The sequence below is a fragment of the Chenopodium album genome, chromosome 27 (genome assembly GCF_948465745.1).
Source record: "Chenopodium album chromosome 27, dcCheAlbu1.1, whole genome shotgun sequence".
Taxonomy (NCBI): domain Eukaryota; kingdom Viridiplantae; phylum Streptophyta; class Magnoliopsida; order Caryophyllales; family Amaranthaceae; genus Chenopodium; species Chenopodium album.
Window position 1 is genome coordinate 9,401,377 of NC_137860.1, and position 19,123 is coordinate 9,420,499.

General features: G+C 40.2%; 1 long non-coding RNA gene across 1 annotated transcript; it reads right to left on the reverse strand.

The window, feature by feature from the left end:
• Positions 1–13,387: 13,387 nt before the first annotated feature.
• On the reverse strand, positions 13,388–18,661 carry LOC145621564 (uncharacterized). Its single transcript, XR_014108440.1, has 4 exons — positions 18,511–18,661; positions 16,254–16,433; positions 15,428–15,607; positions 13,388–14,491 (listed from the first exon to the last, which is right to left on the reverse strand). It is a non-coding gene; the product is annotated as an uncharacterized LOC145621564 (long non-coding RNA).
• Positions 18,662–19,123: the final 462 nt, after the last annotated feature.

Consider the following 19,123-nt stretch of genomic DNA (forward strand, 5'->3'; position numbering starts at 1 on the left):
TCTATACTGACCAGCCGATCAAGCGGCCTCTGACAACCTTGGAGTCTTCTGGACGAATGCTCAAATGGGCGATTGAAATGCAAGGATTGGAAATCACTTACGAACCAAGGAAAGCAATAAAGGGGCAAGCATTCGCCGATTTTATTGTGGAAATGACAAGGCCGGCTGCTCCGGATTATACTAGTCAGGTTTGGAAAGTGTATGTGGACGGGAGCTCCACTGCGAACGGCTGTGGTGCAGGGATTATCTGTCAGTCTCCTGAGGGGGACAAATTTGAATATGCACTACGGTTCAAGTTCCAGGTCTCTAATAATGAGGCCGAATATGAAGCCTTGCTTGCTGGCATTCGGTACTGTAAGGCAGCAGGGGCAAAGAAAATTGACGCCTGCTCAGACTCTCAATTGGTCGTACTCCAAGTCAATGGAACGTACGAGGCCACTCATCCGGCCATGATAAAATATTTGCAGGCGGTCAAGGCTGAAGTTGGGACACTTGAAGAATTTACGCTAAGTCAAGTGCCCAGGTCTTCTAACAATCAGGCGGATGCCTTGTCCAAACTATCATCATCCGCCTCTTGTGAAACGCCTCGGTCAGTTTTCTAGGAGGTCATGGAAAAAAGGAGTATCTCCGAAGAAGACCCCATTGGAGTTCTTGACCGAAGCTCAACCTGGATGGACAGCATCCGGACTTACCTTATAGACGGCAAGCTCCCTGACTCACCACAGGAGGCGGCTGTTTTGAAAAAACGAGCGGCTAACTTCGAGTTGCGACAAGGAGAACTCTTCAGGGCTGGTTTTCTGAAACCTCTGTTGAAGTGTGTTACCCCTGAGAAGGGTAAGGAAGTCCTTGAAGAGTTGCATGCAGGATTCTGCGCCTCCCATATAGGGGGCAGATCCCTTGCTGCCAAAGCCAGGCGGCTTTACTTCTGGCCTACACTGGAGTCGGATGCAATGGAGTTGGTGAAAAAATGTGACAAATGTCAAAAATTTGGCAAGCTCATTCATCGTCCGGCTACAGACCTGTCGGCCATCCACAGCCCAATACCCTTTGCCAAATGGGGCATGGACATTCTGGGACCATATACAGCCGCACCAGGCGACAAACGCTACATATTGGTGACTGTGGATTACTTTACTAAGTGGGTAGAGGCGGAGGCGGTCAAAAACATTAAAACAAAAGATGTTATTTCCTTCATCTGGAGAAACATAATCACTCGTTTTGGGGTGCCCATGTCTATGGTTTTTGACAATGGTCCTCAATTTGAGACGCCTCAACTCAAGACTTGGCTGGGAGACCAAGGGATCTCTAGTTTTTTTGCATCAGTCGGCCGGCCTCAAGCAAATGGTTAGGTCGAGGCCTTTAACAAGTTAATCTCAGACGGAATTAAAAAGAAAATTGAACGGGCTGGTGGCCTTTGGGCGGATGAATTACCACACGTCCTCTGGTCCATCAGGACGACTGCTAAAGGGGCAACTGGAGAGACCCCATTCCTTATGGTGTATGGTGCAGAAGCTGTCTTGCCCATTGAACACTATGAGCCGACTCTTCGAATCATGTTGTATGATGAGGAGGCAAATTGGGAGGCCATGCGTCTAGCATTGGACTCACTACCAGAGCGCAGGGGCAATGCTGCCTTGCACCATGAGATATACCGTCTGAGAATGACTCGGGCTTACAACAAAAGAGTACACAAGCGTCCTCTCAAAGTGGGGGACTTTGTGCTACGAAAAATGGAAGCAGTCGGTAGGGCGAATGAGCAGGGAAAGCTAACCCCAAATTGGGAAGGCCCCTACCGAATCTATAAGGAAATAAGAGACGGCACCTACCGCCTGGAAGAACCAGACGGCAGGCAGCTGCCCAGAACTTGGAATGTAGACAACTTGAAAAAGTACTACTTCTAAGTACGAATGTAAATGCTTCAATTTTGTTAATGAGAATATGTTTCCCTTTTTCAAACTTTTATTATTTTCAGCACCGTCTGTACCAGCTACAGACGGCCAATATGTTTGAAAGGCGTCTGTCTCAACAGCAGACGTCCGAAACCCTTTGAAGGAGCCGATTGTTCTAAACAGTCGTTCCTACGAAATTTTATTAAGTTTATACCAACATTTACTTAATCAATTACGAGGCCTAAGGCCAGATATATATAAAAAGAGATCGAATGGTCACAGTCTGCTCCAACATGAGTATGACCGTCTGCTCCAACATGAGTCAGATAACCGGCGACGCCCATTTGGGTGAATTCGTCGAGGAGAAGCATCTCCCATTTGGGTGGCACATTGCTCTACGAATATACAAGCGGCCCAACCGAATGCTAAGGCAGCACTCGCAGTCGTTTGTTTTAATCGAAAGTGAAATCTAAAAGGCCAAAATTTTCTATCTGTTCTAGCACAGTGCGGAAATGGTCACTGTTTCATAAGTAGAGGCTAACCAAGGCATAAAGCCGGATGCACCTATTTTAGCTCAGGGGCAAAACAGGCGGAAAAATTTTATAAAAATGAGTTAAGTTAACTACTTAGCACCTATTTGAGGCTATCAGCCGGATGCCGCCTGATCCTTACCTATGGGGCAAGACAGGCGGACGAATTATTTTAACGAAAATAAGTTAAGTCCCAGACTTAACACTTTAATCTCAATGAGGCCAATGGCCGGATGCGCCTGTTTTTGCTTATGGGGCAGAACAGGCGGGGATTTTTCCTTAGCATAACAGCTAAGCTGGAAATTTGAGTTCTGTTCGAGCCAATGGCCGAATGAACACTTATTTTTGCCAAATTCTGGATGGACGTCTGCCGCGTGGTTTGGGGCAATCACCATAGTGATTGATTGACTTAGAAACCATGAATACTCTTCAGTACCAATAATTTCCAAGTCAATCAATCCCATAAACCGAAACCACTCGACATCCGTCCAGGGGCAAGAACATTCGCATGGTATACAGGTTATAATACTTGGCCAAAAAACATGCAAAAATTTCAAACAATTCAAAGGGCAGAATGAAAAAACTTCAGCCAAATGGTCGAATGGTTCAAATTAAAAATGACCAATCGCCACCAGACGATTGGTTAAATTGTTACCTGGCAAAGCCAGGGAAATTGTCAAATTACCCGACCCCTCGGTCGGTAAAGATACATAAATACTCGGCACACAGGCCGGAAAAGCAAATACATGGCCATTCGGCCGCAGAAACAGAAAATAAAAAGCTTAAGTGATCAGGGGAGAGCCTCTTCATTGGCAGCCGGCCTGTTGTCCTTCGGCTGCTCTTCATCATCTTTCTCTCGCTCCTCCGCCTGATCCCCCTCCTCCTCCCCAGAAGACGACGCCTCAGAAGAGTCGGACCCAGAGCCTTCAGCAGCCTCGGCCTCAGCATCAGCCTTGGAAGCTTCTTCCATCTCCTCAAGGAGGCGATCGTCGAGAGCTTTGCTGAGCTCATCAAACTTGGACTTCCAAATCTGATAGTCCGAGCCTGGCTGAACAGCCGCCCAAGTGTCCCGCATGATGATCTCATTGTCCCTAATCATTTGTTTGACCAGTTCAGATCTCTCTTGCTCGGAACGGGACTCGAACTTGGTCCTCAGCTGGAGCTCCTGGTTGGTGAGTTTATGTTCCAGGCGGCTCACTCTATTCTGGGCCCTTTCGGCCTCATCCTTGGCATCCTGAAGGGGCTCGAGCTCCGCCTTAAGGGATTTGATCTCCTTCTTGAGGTTGGAGACCTGAAGGCGGGCCGAGTCCAGATCCTTCTTCACCTGCAGATTGGCCTCCGACTGCGAATACATCATATCAAGCGTTAGAAATTCATTCTGAGCAATATCAAATTGAGCCCTATCCAAGGCGGACTCGGCCTGAGCCTTAGCAGCTTTTACCTCTTTGGACTTCTCCTTGAGGGGTTTTCCGAGCCCTTGGACGCGCAGCATGGCCTGCAAAAAGAAGCCGGATGGTTAAGAACCAGGCGGATAAAAGAAAGAGACGAATGTAAAAGTGATTCAAGGCTAAGTCTACCTCACAAAGGTTCCCTAGAATACCATCAAGGTCTAGGGTGCCGACTCCTCTGACGGATGCTTTATCATCCGGATCAATCGCCCTCAGCATGGACTTGGCCATTTGAACTACAGTCGGCCTCTGTATGGGAACTGCAAGAAGAAAAAGTTAGAAAAATACTCAAGTATGGATAACTTGAAGAAAGGAAAAGGGGGCGAATGGTTCTTACCATCTTCCTCATCCACCTCCTCTTCCCCCAGAACCCTCTTCTGACCGGTAAAAGAGGCGGGCCTTTTCCCCAAAAGCCTCTCCTTACCGGATGAAGAGGGGGGCTTTTCCCCCAGAAACCTCTTCTCACCAGCAGGGACGTCTGAGGGTCTCTTGGGCTTATGAGCAACGTGCTTCCGGTCGCCTTTGCCGGATGCGCTCACATCACCCGCCCTAGTCTTTTGGAGCTTAGGGTCGGATGGTTTGGACGGGGATTTGGATGAGGTACCCTGTGTCATTGAAGACAAAACAAAGGTCAGTAAACATTCGGCAAAGGATAAGAATTAATCAGAAAAATGCTAAGTACAAAATCTCACCCCTGGGGTACCGGCTGGTTGCTGCTCTCCCACCCTTGCAGTGGTGGCTTCCGTCCTGTTAAGGACGTTTGATCTGTATCTGGCAGCAGATACAGCCGGCTTCCTGGAGGCCGAGAGTTTCTCCATTGCTTTGTCTGCAAAAAAGAATCAAGTGTTAAGACACATTTAACAAGTGAAGACAAGCAAAATAAATATGGCATATTAAACAGACGGCCGACTACCTCTCGGCATCTCAGTACTTAGCCCACAAGCGGCCAAGAACGTCCCTTCCTCAAACCATTTGTACAAAGGCAGATAGCATTGAGGGGTGACTTCCTTGTCCCCTTCATCATTCGTCTTCACAGACACGGTGAACAAACCCGCGTCCATGATCTCCTCCTTTGCTCGTCTAGGAAGAGCTGGCAATGCACTCCTGCCTGCTAGGAGAGGTGGATCCTTGTTCCACCTGTTATACTTTTGGTTCAGGCGGCGGTCGGCAGTTTTGACTATGTAGAACTTAGTTCTCCAGTCTTTCCACTTGTTCTCTTTGCTGACAGCCATCATGTACCCCTTGTAAGTAGTCAAGGTGTACCAGCCCTCGCCACCCCTAGCAGGCGCCCTGCTAAGATAATGCATGTGGGCGAATGCTTCAAAGCTTGCCTCCACTTCCAGCATCTCGCAGGCGGCAACGTATCCCAGAATATTGATCCATGAATTGGGTACGAGTTGCCAGATACCAAGTTGGTATCCATCCAAAATCCTCTCCACGGCCGGGTGGAGAGGGAAGCGCAAGCCAGCCTGAAAGGCCGCCTCATAACAACCGAATGCTCGGTCTTCATAGCTGGCCATACTCGGCCAAGTAATGGTGTCGTCCTTATTGGGGACGCACAAAGTGAAGCCATGGCCCAGAACAACCTTACGCTTAAAACTTGTAAGGCCGTTTGCCATGGTGTTCCACCTGCTCTGCGGAACATGATGATAATAGGGGGTCTTCTCCAAGCGCCTGGAAGCGCTCGGCTCGGCCAAGGATTCCCCCTTCTCAACTGCCAAGGACTCCCTGGAAGCGTCTATTCTGGTCCTTGCCTCCCCTGAAGAGGCAGAGGCATTATCTGAAGAAGATGACGAGGCCGACTCGTCATCAGAACTGTCATCAGAGCTAAGGGACTGCCGACTGGTGCCAGCAGGGTCCTCCCTTAGACTCTCTTCCGGCGCCTGTTCAGAAGGCCCGACTGCATAGGTTTCATCTGCCTCCTCCAGTATCCTATCACTAGGAGTACCGCTTGAAGAGGGCGAATGGTAATAAGTAGGGGTAGGAGGAAGATAAGAGGGGCTATCAGGGTGTTCCGACACCTCACTTCGAGGCACCCTCATTGAGCCGTCAGAATAAAGAGTTGAACCATCCGACGGGAAAAAAGATCCATCGGAGTTGGGTTTTCTTGCTGTTCTTTTTGTTCTGGCCATCGTGTCCTGCACAGACGCGAAACCAGTCGGATTCGGAGAAGTTCGCAAAGCACAGTCGCTGGTCAAGCAGTCGGCACTGCAAGTTCTAGATTCAGCCGTCCCCGGTGACCGGCTGATCACTATCCTATACTGTGCCGCATGCGATTGGGAAACCATTTTTCCGAAAAAAAAAAAAAAAAAAAAAAGAAACAGGCGTTACCTTTAGAAGAAGGGTGAAGAGACGCTTGGTTAGCTGAGAACTGTCGGACAGCGGGCCGAGTGTCGGATGCTTGAGAACTAAGAAACACTTAGGGAATTTTGAGATTCTTAAAGTCAAAAGTCAGAGATTCTACAAAGATTCGCAAAGGTGTAAAAGATTCGGGGGGTGAAAACTTTCTATTTATAGAAGGGTTAAAAACCCTAAAACTTTCCCTCCACAGTAACTATTCAAAATCCGACCAGTCGGATGCTGACACCTGTCACAGGCAACACGTGGCAAGCGCGTGTCACCTGTGAGGGGCAAATGATTTGGGTAAAAATACCCTAGGCCAGTTGGCCCAATCAGAGTCCGCCACGTGTCACTGAAAGGGGCGCCACCTTGGACCTCTCAGGGAACGACACGTGGCAGACGGATAAAAGGACCTGGGATTGGCGGCTTTCAGGCCCAAATCCCGAGGTCTGCAAAAGCTGCGTGAGTATCCCCTAGGGCACGAAACCCTAGGGGGTGCACGTTTTTCGAGAAGCCTATAAATAGGAGATGACCTCCTCATTTGCGGCTACGTGAAACTCCTGGATCTTTGTGAGACATCTTGACACTCTTTACGAGATATACTCAGTGATTACTAATCATTGTTAGAACTGTCACTCTCAAGAGAACAGTACACCCGAGCTCGGAATCCGAGCAGATAACCCTTTACATTCCGCACCTTATTCTTCGGACTTAGACTAACTTAAGCTTCGGAGGCGGACCACCGACCATTCGGTGCTCCGTTGTTTTGCAGGTACAGGCATCCAAGCGAGCATCCAGTCTTAGTGTTGTAACTCTCCCAAGGGACTCAAAAAACCCCGAAACAATGTGCATCAATATAATATCAAGAAATTGATGAGAAGTGCATCAATAAAAAAATGTCAAGGCTTGGTTGTGTGGAGAGAAATGATTCAAGGATACCATGTTGGTGATAATGTGCATCAACAAATTATGTGTGGGTGATCGTCAGATGTGCATCACAAATTAATAAGTCTAGCAAGATGTGAAATTTGAAGAGGAAGATTGCAGGCTTTTCTAAAGTCGAGTGTGAAGTTGCGTGTTCGTGTTGAGAATCTAAGGTTTATTTAAAAAAAAAATGAAAAATCAGAAAGTCCGTCGTATATGTAGCCTTTGCCCTATTCTTCACCCTAGAACTTAACTGTTTAGTTATACAATGTATATACTCCCTGCGTCCCTTGTTGATAGTCTCTTATAGGCACTTTTCACGGATATTGATAAATATAAAGAAAAATATACTTTAATAATCCCAACTATAAGCGATTTAGTTCTAATTATCCCAACTGAGGTTTATTTTTTTTAATAATCCTAACTATTGGGTCAATTTTCCACTAGAAGTCCCAGTAACGGCTGAGCAAAAATACCCAAAAACCCGAATACCCGTTCCGTTACCGTTTCAAAAATTAGGGTACCCGATCCAATAACCATAACGGTTCGGGTACCCATTTCGATATTTTGTTATCGGTATGGTTTTGGGTATCATTTTGATATTAATGGTTTTCCGTTCCGATCTGATAAGCAATTTTTTTTTCCTACTTAAATATATTTTTCCAATATTTAAACTCTTACTTTACTTCATAATCTCTATATTATCAATGATTAGTAATATTATTAATAATTTGGTCAAGGTCATGTGGTATTGTTGTTAATTAGTGTTAAAAAATATCATAATAACTAATTTATTAAGTTTAATTATCATTATTGGATACCATATTGGGTACCCAATAACCGATCCGAAAATCCCGGTACCCGAAATCCGGGTACCCGAACTTATCAGTTCGATTTATGGATATCACTTTTAGTGATATTCGTTATCGGGTACCCGAACCGTTAGTAATAACGGTACGGGTACCCGTCCCATGCTCACCTCTAGTCCAAGTCGATCATCAACCTAATATAACAGGTTGCTTTGACACGTGGCATCACATGAGTAGTTTACAAAAAAAAAAAACTGATTTCTCCAACACCGTAACAGCTCGGAATCCGCCGCCGCCTCACCGAAAAGCTCCTTTCTCCCCTTCCAGCCCACCAAAAACAACCACGTTCCCCAGCTGAAACTGCCCCTCCCTTCCCCCACCCTCGAAATCGCCGTAACACAATCCTTACCATTCGCGAAACCACCGTATTTGACCGTTGAAAACTCCCACCCCCAAACCAAGACTGTCATAAGCAAACCTGCTCCCTTTCCCGACCCTCGAATTCATCCCCCTGGGCGATTTCGAGGGTGTAGGAAGGGAGGAGGAGCAGCACTGATTATTTTCTTTTTTTGTTTTGTTCTTCGGCGAAGGGAGGGGAGTGGTTTAGGGGGTTGAGGTGGAATGGAACTGTTTTTTTAAGGGTTTGGAGGGCCAGGCGTCCTTTTTCAGGGGGGTTAGGGAGGTGGCCGGTCAGTTGGCTATGTGAATTTGTTGGGGTTTCACGGTGCCATGGTGGGTTGGTTATGCTTTTCTGATTTTTCATTTTGTTTTTTTTTTAAAAAAAAATTCTTATTAATAATTAGGTCAATCATCTGCTGACATGTGGCGTTTAAAAAAATCTACCCGTTAAACAGGTAATCGTTTTTTGGGACAATTGGAGGCAAACTCGGGGCATAGGTAGGATTATAATAAAATAAACTTTAGTTGGGATTACTAGAAGTAAATTGGCAATAGATGGGATTAATAAAGTGTATTTGTCCTTAATATAAATAAGAATAGTAAAAGTACATTGAAAAGGTAAATTCACATTGGGTATGCAAAAAAAAAAATAGAGAGAGAGAAAGTAACAAAAGTACATGAAAAAGCAAAATTTACATGAAAAAGTCAAATTTGCATAAATATTGTTGCAAATTTGAGGGACTTTTGGTAAAAAGTATGGGGTGAATAAATTGGGAATAAAATTTAGCCAAAAGGGACTATTAATAAGGGACGGAGGGAGTATATTTTTTAAAATGCTACTTCAAACGTAAGCAAATTAATTTAAAGTACAAACTAATAAGTAGCATAAGCCTTACACAGAATTCTTAAGAAATAGAAACAAGACGTTATAGTAGTTATGAAATTATAATAAGTAGAGTTCACCACACAATTAGGCCCTCAATTCTTACATTTTTCACCCTTTGGGTACTCAATTGTTTTTTTTCACTCTTTGGGTACTCTAACCCAAATTCCAGCCAATGAACTAGCCACTAACTCACTGTTAACTACATATAGTTAAATAATAATTAAATTAATAAAAAACAAAAAAAAAACATTAAATTAATATGTACTTAGTTTTTTTTTATTAAAAAAAAAAAAAAAAAAAAAAAAGAAAAAAGAAAAAAAAAGTTAAAAAATATTATGACCGATTTTAGTTTAAGGAATTTTGTACAACCTAAATATACAAAGTAAGGAGTATGTTAGTTTGAAGAAACTAAACAAGTTTAAAATATTGTTCTCAACACTGGTTATAAAAACTTTACATACCATTCAACGTACAATAACTATTTTTATTTATCTAAACTTCGCACCAATGAACAATTTAGTCAAAAACACGATAGCATTGTTTCTAAAAATAGGGTCATCCAATCACCCTTAAACATGGTACAAACGCCAAAATACATAAGATCGAGCAAGAGTGAAATTATTCAACCATGAATTGATATAGAATGTACATTACTTGTATAAAATTCTAAAATCTATACACGTGTTCTTTTCAAACTATAGTTTTTAATTTTTTTTAAAAAAATCTAAGTATCTAGAATTTTAAAAGCACCTTAATAGAATTAAAAGCAGTCTCACTTAGACCTTAGTGTAGGGTGAATAGTTAAGGTGATCTTACACTATTCAATATCGGCTAAATTTTTAAAAAAAAAAATATGTGATAAATAACTTGTAGTGGTGAATCGGCTTGATATGTGACTCAGTATTTCTTTTTTTAATGAAGTTGAGTTTTCTTTCTTGTTTTATTACTCAATAGTTTAGTATTTATGATGGTGGACTATTGGTGGTGGTGGTGGCCTAAACTTTATAGAAATTTAATTACATAGCAGAAGAAATATTTGTTTGAGCATATAATAAATTATTATTTTTAATTGGTTACATTATACATTTATCTTATTGATAACTTTTTGTAAGTAAACTGTGGATCTCTGATTACAATTTGGGACGTTTGACCTTTTATAACAATTTTGGTACAAGTATGTTACTTTGAAGAAACTAAAAGTTAAAAATAAAAACTAAACAAGTTTAAAATTTAAAATTAAAAAAATTTAAAAAATTTATTAAAAAAAAAAAAAAAAAAAAAAAAAAAAACCCTACTAAAATTAACCCAAGGGACTAAATTTTTTATGGGAATTTAATTTTTTTTGCCGGAAATTGGGCTTGTGTAACCAAACGGTGAAAAAAAAAAAAAAAGTGGAGTACTCAAACGATGAAAAATGTAACAATTGAGGGCCTATTTGTGTAGTTAACTCAAACAAGTAGCATAGTCGACAAATTCTGGTGTCTAGGAAACAAGAGCGGCAAAGGTGTGTATTGGAAAAGTTGGACTCATCTCACTCCGATAAAGGAGAAAGGGGGGTTGGGCATCCTAGATTCTCGACTTTTCAATCAGGCTCTCCTTGCTAAACAAGGATGACGCATTTTAAATGACAAAGAGTCTTTGGTAAGCAAAGTATTTCGAGCTAAATATCATATTGACAAGTTTTCTCTATTTGAGGACACATGGTGTAGTAGAAATTTGGAATCGTGGGGTTGGAATGGAATTAGGTGGGGGTTGCAAGTTCTAAAACAAGGATGTGCGTTGTCCATAGGTGATGGGTGCTATGTAAAAATTCACCATCCCTGGGTTTATTGTGCGCCACCAGTTTGGAGAAACCAAGAGACTCAGTGTAAGAAAAATGTTGCCACCCTCCGAAAAGAAAATGGGGAATGGGATATGAATGCTTGCAAAGTTTGGTTTTATGAGGAAACAATCAAAATGATCTCATCTATTAAAGCCATGGAAGAAGGTTATGAGGATCTAATTGCATCGAAGAGTGACAAGAGAGGGAACTACTCTGTGATGAGAAGTGGTTACAGAATGCTTTTTGACAAGAAGCAGAACCAAGACATGACTCCGAGCAACAGTAAACAAGACAACATCAACTGGAAGCATGTATGGAAGAATAATGGGACTCCAAAAAAAAAAAAAAAAAAAAAAAAAAAAAAAGAAAAAAAAGTAGAAGCCAAACCCCCCACCTCCCACCCCGAAAAAAAGTAGCCAGCGACAGCAACTATTAATAAATTATCTATTGTCTGAACAGCTACAAATTCAATGACAAGTGTTTCTCTAATTCTGACACACTAATATCAGATCCAGGTTTCCTGTAAGCCAATATAGTCCTTACAAGCAAAGCACAATTTCTGAAGAAGGATCCTATCCTAATTACCAAAATCTCTGATTTATGTGTTTTTGAGAAGTAGTTGCTAACAGACACTGATGTATGACAGAATCCCTTCCCTAATTAAACTCAGTCAAAATACTCAAAACCCATAAGTGTCAATGATCCAACACGGGTAACCAATCGAAAAGTCCGAAACAATTATTACCAATAAATTCAACATCTACTAAGTAATAGCAACAATGATAAAGAAGTCAAAGTAATGAAATCACAAGATCTTATAACAAGTAACAAGATTCCACTGATTAAGCGACATATTTAACAGCATGATTAAGCGACATACACCTAGCAGGAGCAATCTAATAACAAGTAACAAGATTCCACTGAATCCCCCCCAAGTTTATGACCATGATTTACAGCAAGGAGAGTTACCATATCTTTCTAGCAGCTCTTAAAAGCATATGGGAAGCAAGGAACAACCTTGTTTTCAAGAACTCAAATCCGAACCCATGGGCTGTATAGTAGAACTACATTTAAAAGTATTCACATAACAGTATCAATCAGAATCTTGATTCCAAAATGACAAATCAGATGTGTTTTAAGAGCTGGAATCCAAACTGCTGTAGCCGAAATAATCATGAAGTTCAATAAAACTGTTTTCAAAACTCCTCCCACGAGATTCCATAAGATCCATCATCTTTTGCTTTTCTTCTCTGCGAACCTGGTTTGTAAAACTGAACTTGCACCCAGTTGGAGCCCTAGCAAGAGCTTGTTCAAGCCCATTTGGGTTGGCAACAAGTATTAGTTTTGCAGCTCCCAACTTCAGATCAGCCTTCTGTTGAACTTGTTCAGCAAACTTGTATCTTCTCTGTTTCTTTAACACCTTTACGTAATGGTATTTAGAAGCAAATTCTTGCCAAAAATATATCCCTTTTGCCTCAGCCATATGAGCAGCCCTTCTTACTGACAAGGGAAAAATGCATGTCGTTCCTACCCTTTCCCCTAGCCAAACTAAATTTGTAAACACCTAACCAACCTTATATGAATATAGGGTAAGTTAAGGATCGATCCCAAGGGAATGCAATGATGAAAACTTAAGTCTAAGTCAAGCTACCTCGGAGATGAGAATGAGATATCGGTTGGTACTAAATGAACTAAATCAAAAGTCTAAACACTAGGGAGATGGGTTCCACATGCAAAACCAATGATAATGCTAGATTAAAACTCATTCAATTAGTTCAAATGATTGCAATGGACAAACAATAGTAGCAATCAAGAGAGTTCAAATACTATCTCCTATAGGCCAATCTAGTGGTCACTATGAAAGGCAAACCAAGAAGAATCATAAACAAACTCAATCAATTAAAGCAACTTTTAATTCAATTGGTCATGTCATTAAGAGTTGCAATGCAATCTAGATTAATCTTATAGGGTGATCAATCCTAGTCTAATCAATCTCATGCAAAACCATGTCAACCAAATTAATTGCAACAAATCAACCAATCAAGAGCTTCAACTAGCATTTCCATCAATCAAACATGCTTCCCCCCTTCCCTAGCAACTAAATTACTCACTAATCATGATGAAATTCAAGAACAAATAACTAGAAATTGCATTGATCAACATTCTAAATCAAAATCCAAAAGAAATCAAAGTATTCAATATTATCACAACCTAATTCCAAGAAAATCAAACATCAAGCAAAAGAAACAATTAACAAGTAAGTAAAGATTAAGGAAAGAAGAAGATCTCACTAAAATTGATGAAGAAATCCAAACTTGATTGATCAATTGTTGAGTTACAAATCCAAAGCTAACAAGTTCTCTCTATCTTCTCTCTAACTTCTCTCTCTAAAATTAAGCTAATGAAAATTCTCTAAAAGTTAGTTTTTAAAAAGGAAATACAACTCTATTTATAAACAAAGAAGAAATCGGCAGCTCCCGCGGTCTCTCCCGCTAAACCCGCGCCCGCGGAAAAATGGGTACGGAACCCTCCGCGGCCATCTGGGCAGAACCCGCGCCCGCGGCATCAGGGGCCCGCGCCCGCGGGTAGAAGATCCGCGCCCGCGGGTAGAAGATCCGCGCCCGCGGCCAAGTCCCCTGCTCCCAAAAGCAGATCAGGGGGCCGCGGTCTCTCTGAGTGGAGAGACCTCTCCACTTTGCCCGCGCCCGCGGGAAGCCCTCGGGGCAACCGCGGGGAGTTCCTGCCAGTTTTTAGGCAATTCTTCTCCAAAGGACCCGCGCCCGCGGCTTGATGACCCGCGCCCGCGGCCTGCAGTAAAGCCTTAGAGACCTCTCCGAGGTCTCTCCAAGGCCTCTCTAAGCCCTCTCTTGCCCAATGCTTCTTCCTTGCTTGATCATTGAGGTCCCGAATTGTATCCTTTGCCAAGGTAAAACTCTCAATACCTACACAAGCAAACAAAAGAAGGAAATAAAAGGGAAAAAGTGCAAAATAAAAGAAAACACGATAAAAATACGAGAAACAAAGAGAAAAGAGGAAAAGGGAGAAACTAAAAGAAAAAGAACCAAAACTAAGAGAAAAAAGTAACAAAGAGGGAAAGAAATAACCTAAAAGACTACCCTATGAGTGCCATAAATGACACTCATCACTTACGTACTGAAACTTCTCTTTGCGAGTAAAATTTGCCCAGGCGATCAAAGCGTTAACATACTCTTCTTGAGAGGGTCCTTCAAAGGACTGCTTCTTGACAGATTGTTTCTTGATAAAGCCTTCAAAAAACAAGTTATAGGCCCTCACAAAAGTCTATGGCAGCCTAAGTTCCTTGGGACAACGCCTTACATTGTACGGCAAACCTGCCATACATTTGTGTATCAAGGAATAATTCAATCTCCAGCAATCTTGATGTTTTCTGTCAATCAAGATTTTAGCCGCTCTTCTACGACTGACCTGGATTGCAGTAGAAAAATTCAAATTATAATACTCACTATCAATAAATACAATAATCAAGTAACATGTTCTGAAATCATATGTACAATAATAAAGAATTACTTTCCAGAGGCATCAATCAATAATACCCACATTATCCATCTAAAACCAGCAGTATGTGCGATTTACCATTCAAGAAACACTCACTAATCAAGAAAACATACTGCCTAATTTCTAATTCTACGCTAACCCTAACCCTGACAAGACAACAGGAAACAAGATCAAAATCACCCACCATTAGAGTTGAACACTAATTTGACAACTAACACCAGCACCAATATATATATATATATATATATATATATATATATATATATATATATATATATATATATATATATATATATATAATTCTCCACTAATATATGCACCAACTAGCAATTGAAAGTATCAACACAAGCAACATGTTATGAAATCACATATACATACAGTAATCAAGAATTTCTTTCCAGAGGCAACAATCAATAATACCCACATTATCCATCTAAAACCAGCAGTATGTGCGATTAATCATTCAAGAAACACTCACTAATCAAGAAAACATACTCCAGAATACATTATTTATCATACGATTCAACTATCATTCTATCAAACATAGTTTGAACAATAGAACACACAACACCACCACATTCAACAATAACTTAAGCAGTACGTAAAAACGACTTATTCCAACAATTCACCGACATAATTTTTGTATGTAACAAGTAATTTATCATCAGCAAAAACAGCTAGCAAATCTTTTGAGACGGAATTTTGGAATCAATTCAAAAATTTAAGAAACCCAGACATCATTACGCAACTAGAAAAGAAGAAAAAATCTAATGGAGAAACAGCAACAACAACAATAATCATCACATAAAATGCGAAATTAAGTCTGAGATATGAAATTTGAGATACCTGAATCAAAGGAGGTTGTTGATCATGATTAGTGACAGCAGAAACAGATTGTTGCTGTTCAGTACTTGGGGCAGATTCAGGTTGTTTTCGCTTCCTAAGAACTGAAAAGGGATTATTGGAAGTTCTCAGTGTGAATTCTTTTTTTTTAGTCCTGATTTCAGCACCACTTCTCTGACTGACCTGGATTGCAATAGGACACTTCAATGTCAATAGTTGATTGCACATCAAATTATACACACACACACACACACACACACACACACACACACACACACACACACAACTAGCAATTGAAAGGATCAACACAAGCAACATGTTAAGAAATCACATATACATACAATAATCAAGAATTTCTTTCCAGAGGCAACAATCAATAATACCCACATTATCCATCTAAAACCAGCAGTATGTGCGATTAATTATTCAAGAAACACTCACTAATCAAGAAAACATACTCCAGAATACATTATTTATCATACGATTCAACTATCATTCTATCAACAACATAGTTTGAACAACAGAACACACAACACCACCACATTCAACAATAACTTAAGCAGTACGTAAAAACGAGAAAAAACTACTTATTCCAAGTTTCCAACAATTCACCGTCATAATTTTTGTATATAACAAATAATTTATCAACAGCAAAAACAGCCAGCAATTCTTTTGAGCCGGAATTTCGGAATCAATTTTAAAATTTAAGAAACCCAGACATCATTACGCAACTAGAAAAGAAGAAAAAATTAAATGGAGAAACAGCAACAACAACAATAATCATCACATAAAATTCGAAATTAAGTCTGAGAAATTAAATTTGAGATACCTGAATCAAAGGAGGTTGTTGATCATGATCAGTGACAGCAAAAAAAGATTGTTGCTATTCAGTACTTAAGGCAGATTCAGGTTGTTTTCGCTTCCTAAGAACTGAAGAGGGATTATCGGAAGTTCTCAGTGTGAATTCTTTTTTGTTAGTCCTGATTTTAGCACCACTTCTCTGACCGACCTGGATTGCAATAGGACACTTCAATGTCAATAGTTGATTGCACATCAAATTATAACACTTGAAAGGATCAACTAGCAAGTAACATGTTCTGAAATCATATATACAATAATCAGTTAGGACGGATTCACATATGTAAGTGGCTACCTCCAAAGTGCTCTACTTATACAAGAAGAACATACACAGAGCAACAACAAGCAAGTAAGCATGTTTAGGAAATTCTTTCTCCATCCTTTGTGCTAAACAAAGTAAAATGTACCATGCACTAGCTGATATATGCAATTTGAGGATTGGGAATGGAAAGGGCCAAAGGGGTGGAAACCAAGGGCCAAAAACGCTAAGATTTGTCACTCATGGCTCGTAGACTTTCCATCCGCTGCTTATCCAATTAATTGCCTGCTTTCCTAACTCTAAAATTCCTATTGTATTTCACTGCAGTACTGCCTGTAGGTCTGTTAGAGCTACTTGATGGAGCTTTATGTTCACTGTGGACACTATCACTAGATCAAATAAAGCACCAGATCAGATCTACCTCTATAATCACTATTTTGCTACCCTTGTCATTTATCTCACACTCTCAATCTTACAATGATGGTTACTCCAAAATGATTATTTTTCTTGGCACTTTGAAATAGTCATGACAACCATTCTTATTCTACTAGACTCACTAACTTCATATTTTCCTAGCTATGAAATATATCATGGCGATACTACTGCAATAAGTTATACAATCTTAATAATATAATGTCAAAACAGCAGTCATTCTATCATTTGGAGGGCAAATTAAGCTCTGTTCTGGAACTAAACATATACCAATACCATACCAAGAGTAGGAAACATGCTATGTCTTATGTCTAGCTCCAAGAAAAGTGCATGTTAGGATGTTACTTCCGAGTGGTGGGAGAGGGTATCCAACTAGCTGTAAGGATGTTTTCATCCAAAACTGTACAGCAGGGAGCAGGCACAAAAAACACCAACAAACCACCTTTACTTTCCTACCCCAACTACCAAACCATTTCAACCAACCCCACAGCTCGGGCTACAAAAAAACCAATTATTAAATCACAAACATCACACTAAACTCCCTCCAGCAAACACAGATCAGAACAGAACTAATGCTTTTTTTTTGGTGCACTTATAGTTCCAACCCACAACAAAAACTCCAGTTGTGTCACATTGAACTATGAAATGGGAGATGATGAAGAGAAAGAATCATGACAGGGTTTCTTAATTTATAGTATGGACAAAATGAAAATATTTACAAAAAATAATACTCCATACACAAATATATAGTAAAGACAAACATTACAAATAAATTCAATAATTTGTCAAAAGATGGAACTTACAGCTCAAAGAAGATATGAGAGCCGTCGAATTAAGTAAAATCACAGCATCAAAACAGTTGAAGATCAAATCAAAGCAGATAAAACTAAGAAAACTTTTGTGCATGCAGTGGTTAGAACTAATCACAGGTAATCAATGATCAACAACACTCCTAAACTTGACAAAATTCTCCTAAAAATATAAAATCTGTAAGAAATAGCTAATGGTAAGTTTGAATTTACAAGTTCCATTTCAGCACAGAAATCTTCGAAGGTATAAACTAAGATTTCTGAAACGTACTCAAGGCAGGAAGCAACATAATCCTAACCCTAACCCTAACCCTAACCCGGACAAGAGGAAACAAGATTGAAATCATCCACGGATCCACCATTAGAATTGAACATTATTTGACAACAACTAACACCAGCATTAATATATGCACCAACTAGCAAGATCAACACAAGCAACATGTTATGAAATCACATATACATACAATAATCAAGAATATCATTCCAGAGGCAACAATCAATAATACCCAGATTAGTATGTGCGATTAATCATTCAAGAAACATTAACTAATCAAAAAAACGTACTCCACCATACATTATTTATCATACAATTCAACTATCAATAACCAAAAAATAATCATTCAACATTCAACCCATAGTTTGAACAATAGAACACTCAACAACACCACATTCAACAATTAATCACGTAAAATTCTAAATTAAGTCTAAGAAATATAAATTTGAGAAACCTGAATCAAAGCTGGTTGTTCATGATGATCAGTTAGTGCAGATTCAGGTTGTTGCTGTTCAGTAGTGACGACAAATGCACGTCGTTCTTGATGATCCATTAGTGCAGATTCAGGTTGTTTTCGCTTCAAGGGGTTAGAAGTTCTCATTGTGAATTTCTTTTGTTTCTAAGTTTGAAAGGATTTCCAAATGACTTATTTAAGGCATGAGGGTACTAATACAGAGAGAGGGAGTAAGGACGCGAGGTGAGATGAAGTGAGTATCTAGAAACGGTGCAATTTTCTTAACCGAGGCGTGATGGGCCGCTACTCCGTATGGTCCATACCAAGGGACGAAAATAGTATAAAATATGCTCTTTTCTCTTTCCCTTTTTTTCAATCAAAATTTCTATGATCAATCTATCTACTCCCTCCGTGTTTTTTAAATGTTACTCCGTACAATTTTATCGGCACATAGTTTTAGGCAATTTAATTGACTTAAATAAAATAAGAGGTAAGTGAGGTAGTTGGAGTATTAAAAAATTGTAAAGGAAAGATAGTGGGGTTAATAATTTATTGAAAAGTAATGAATGTGAGATGAAAGATATAATAATAAAAAAAAAGTAGTAGTAGGATT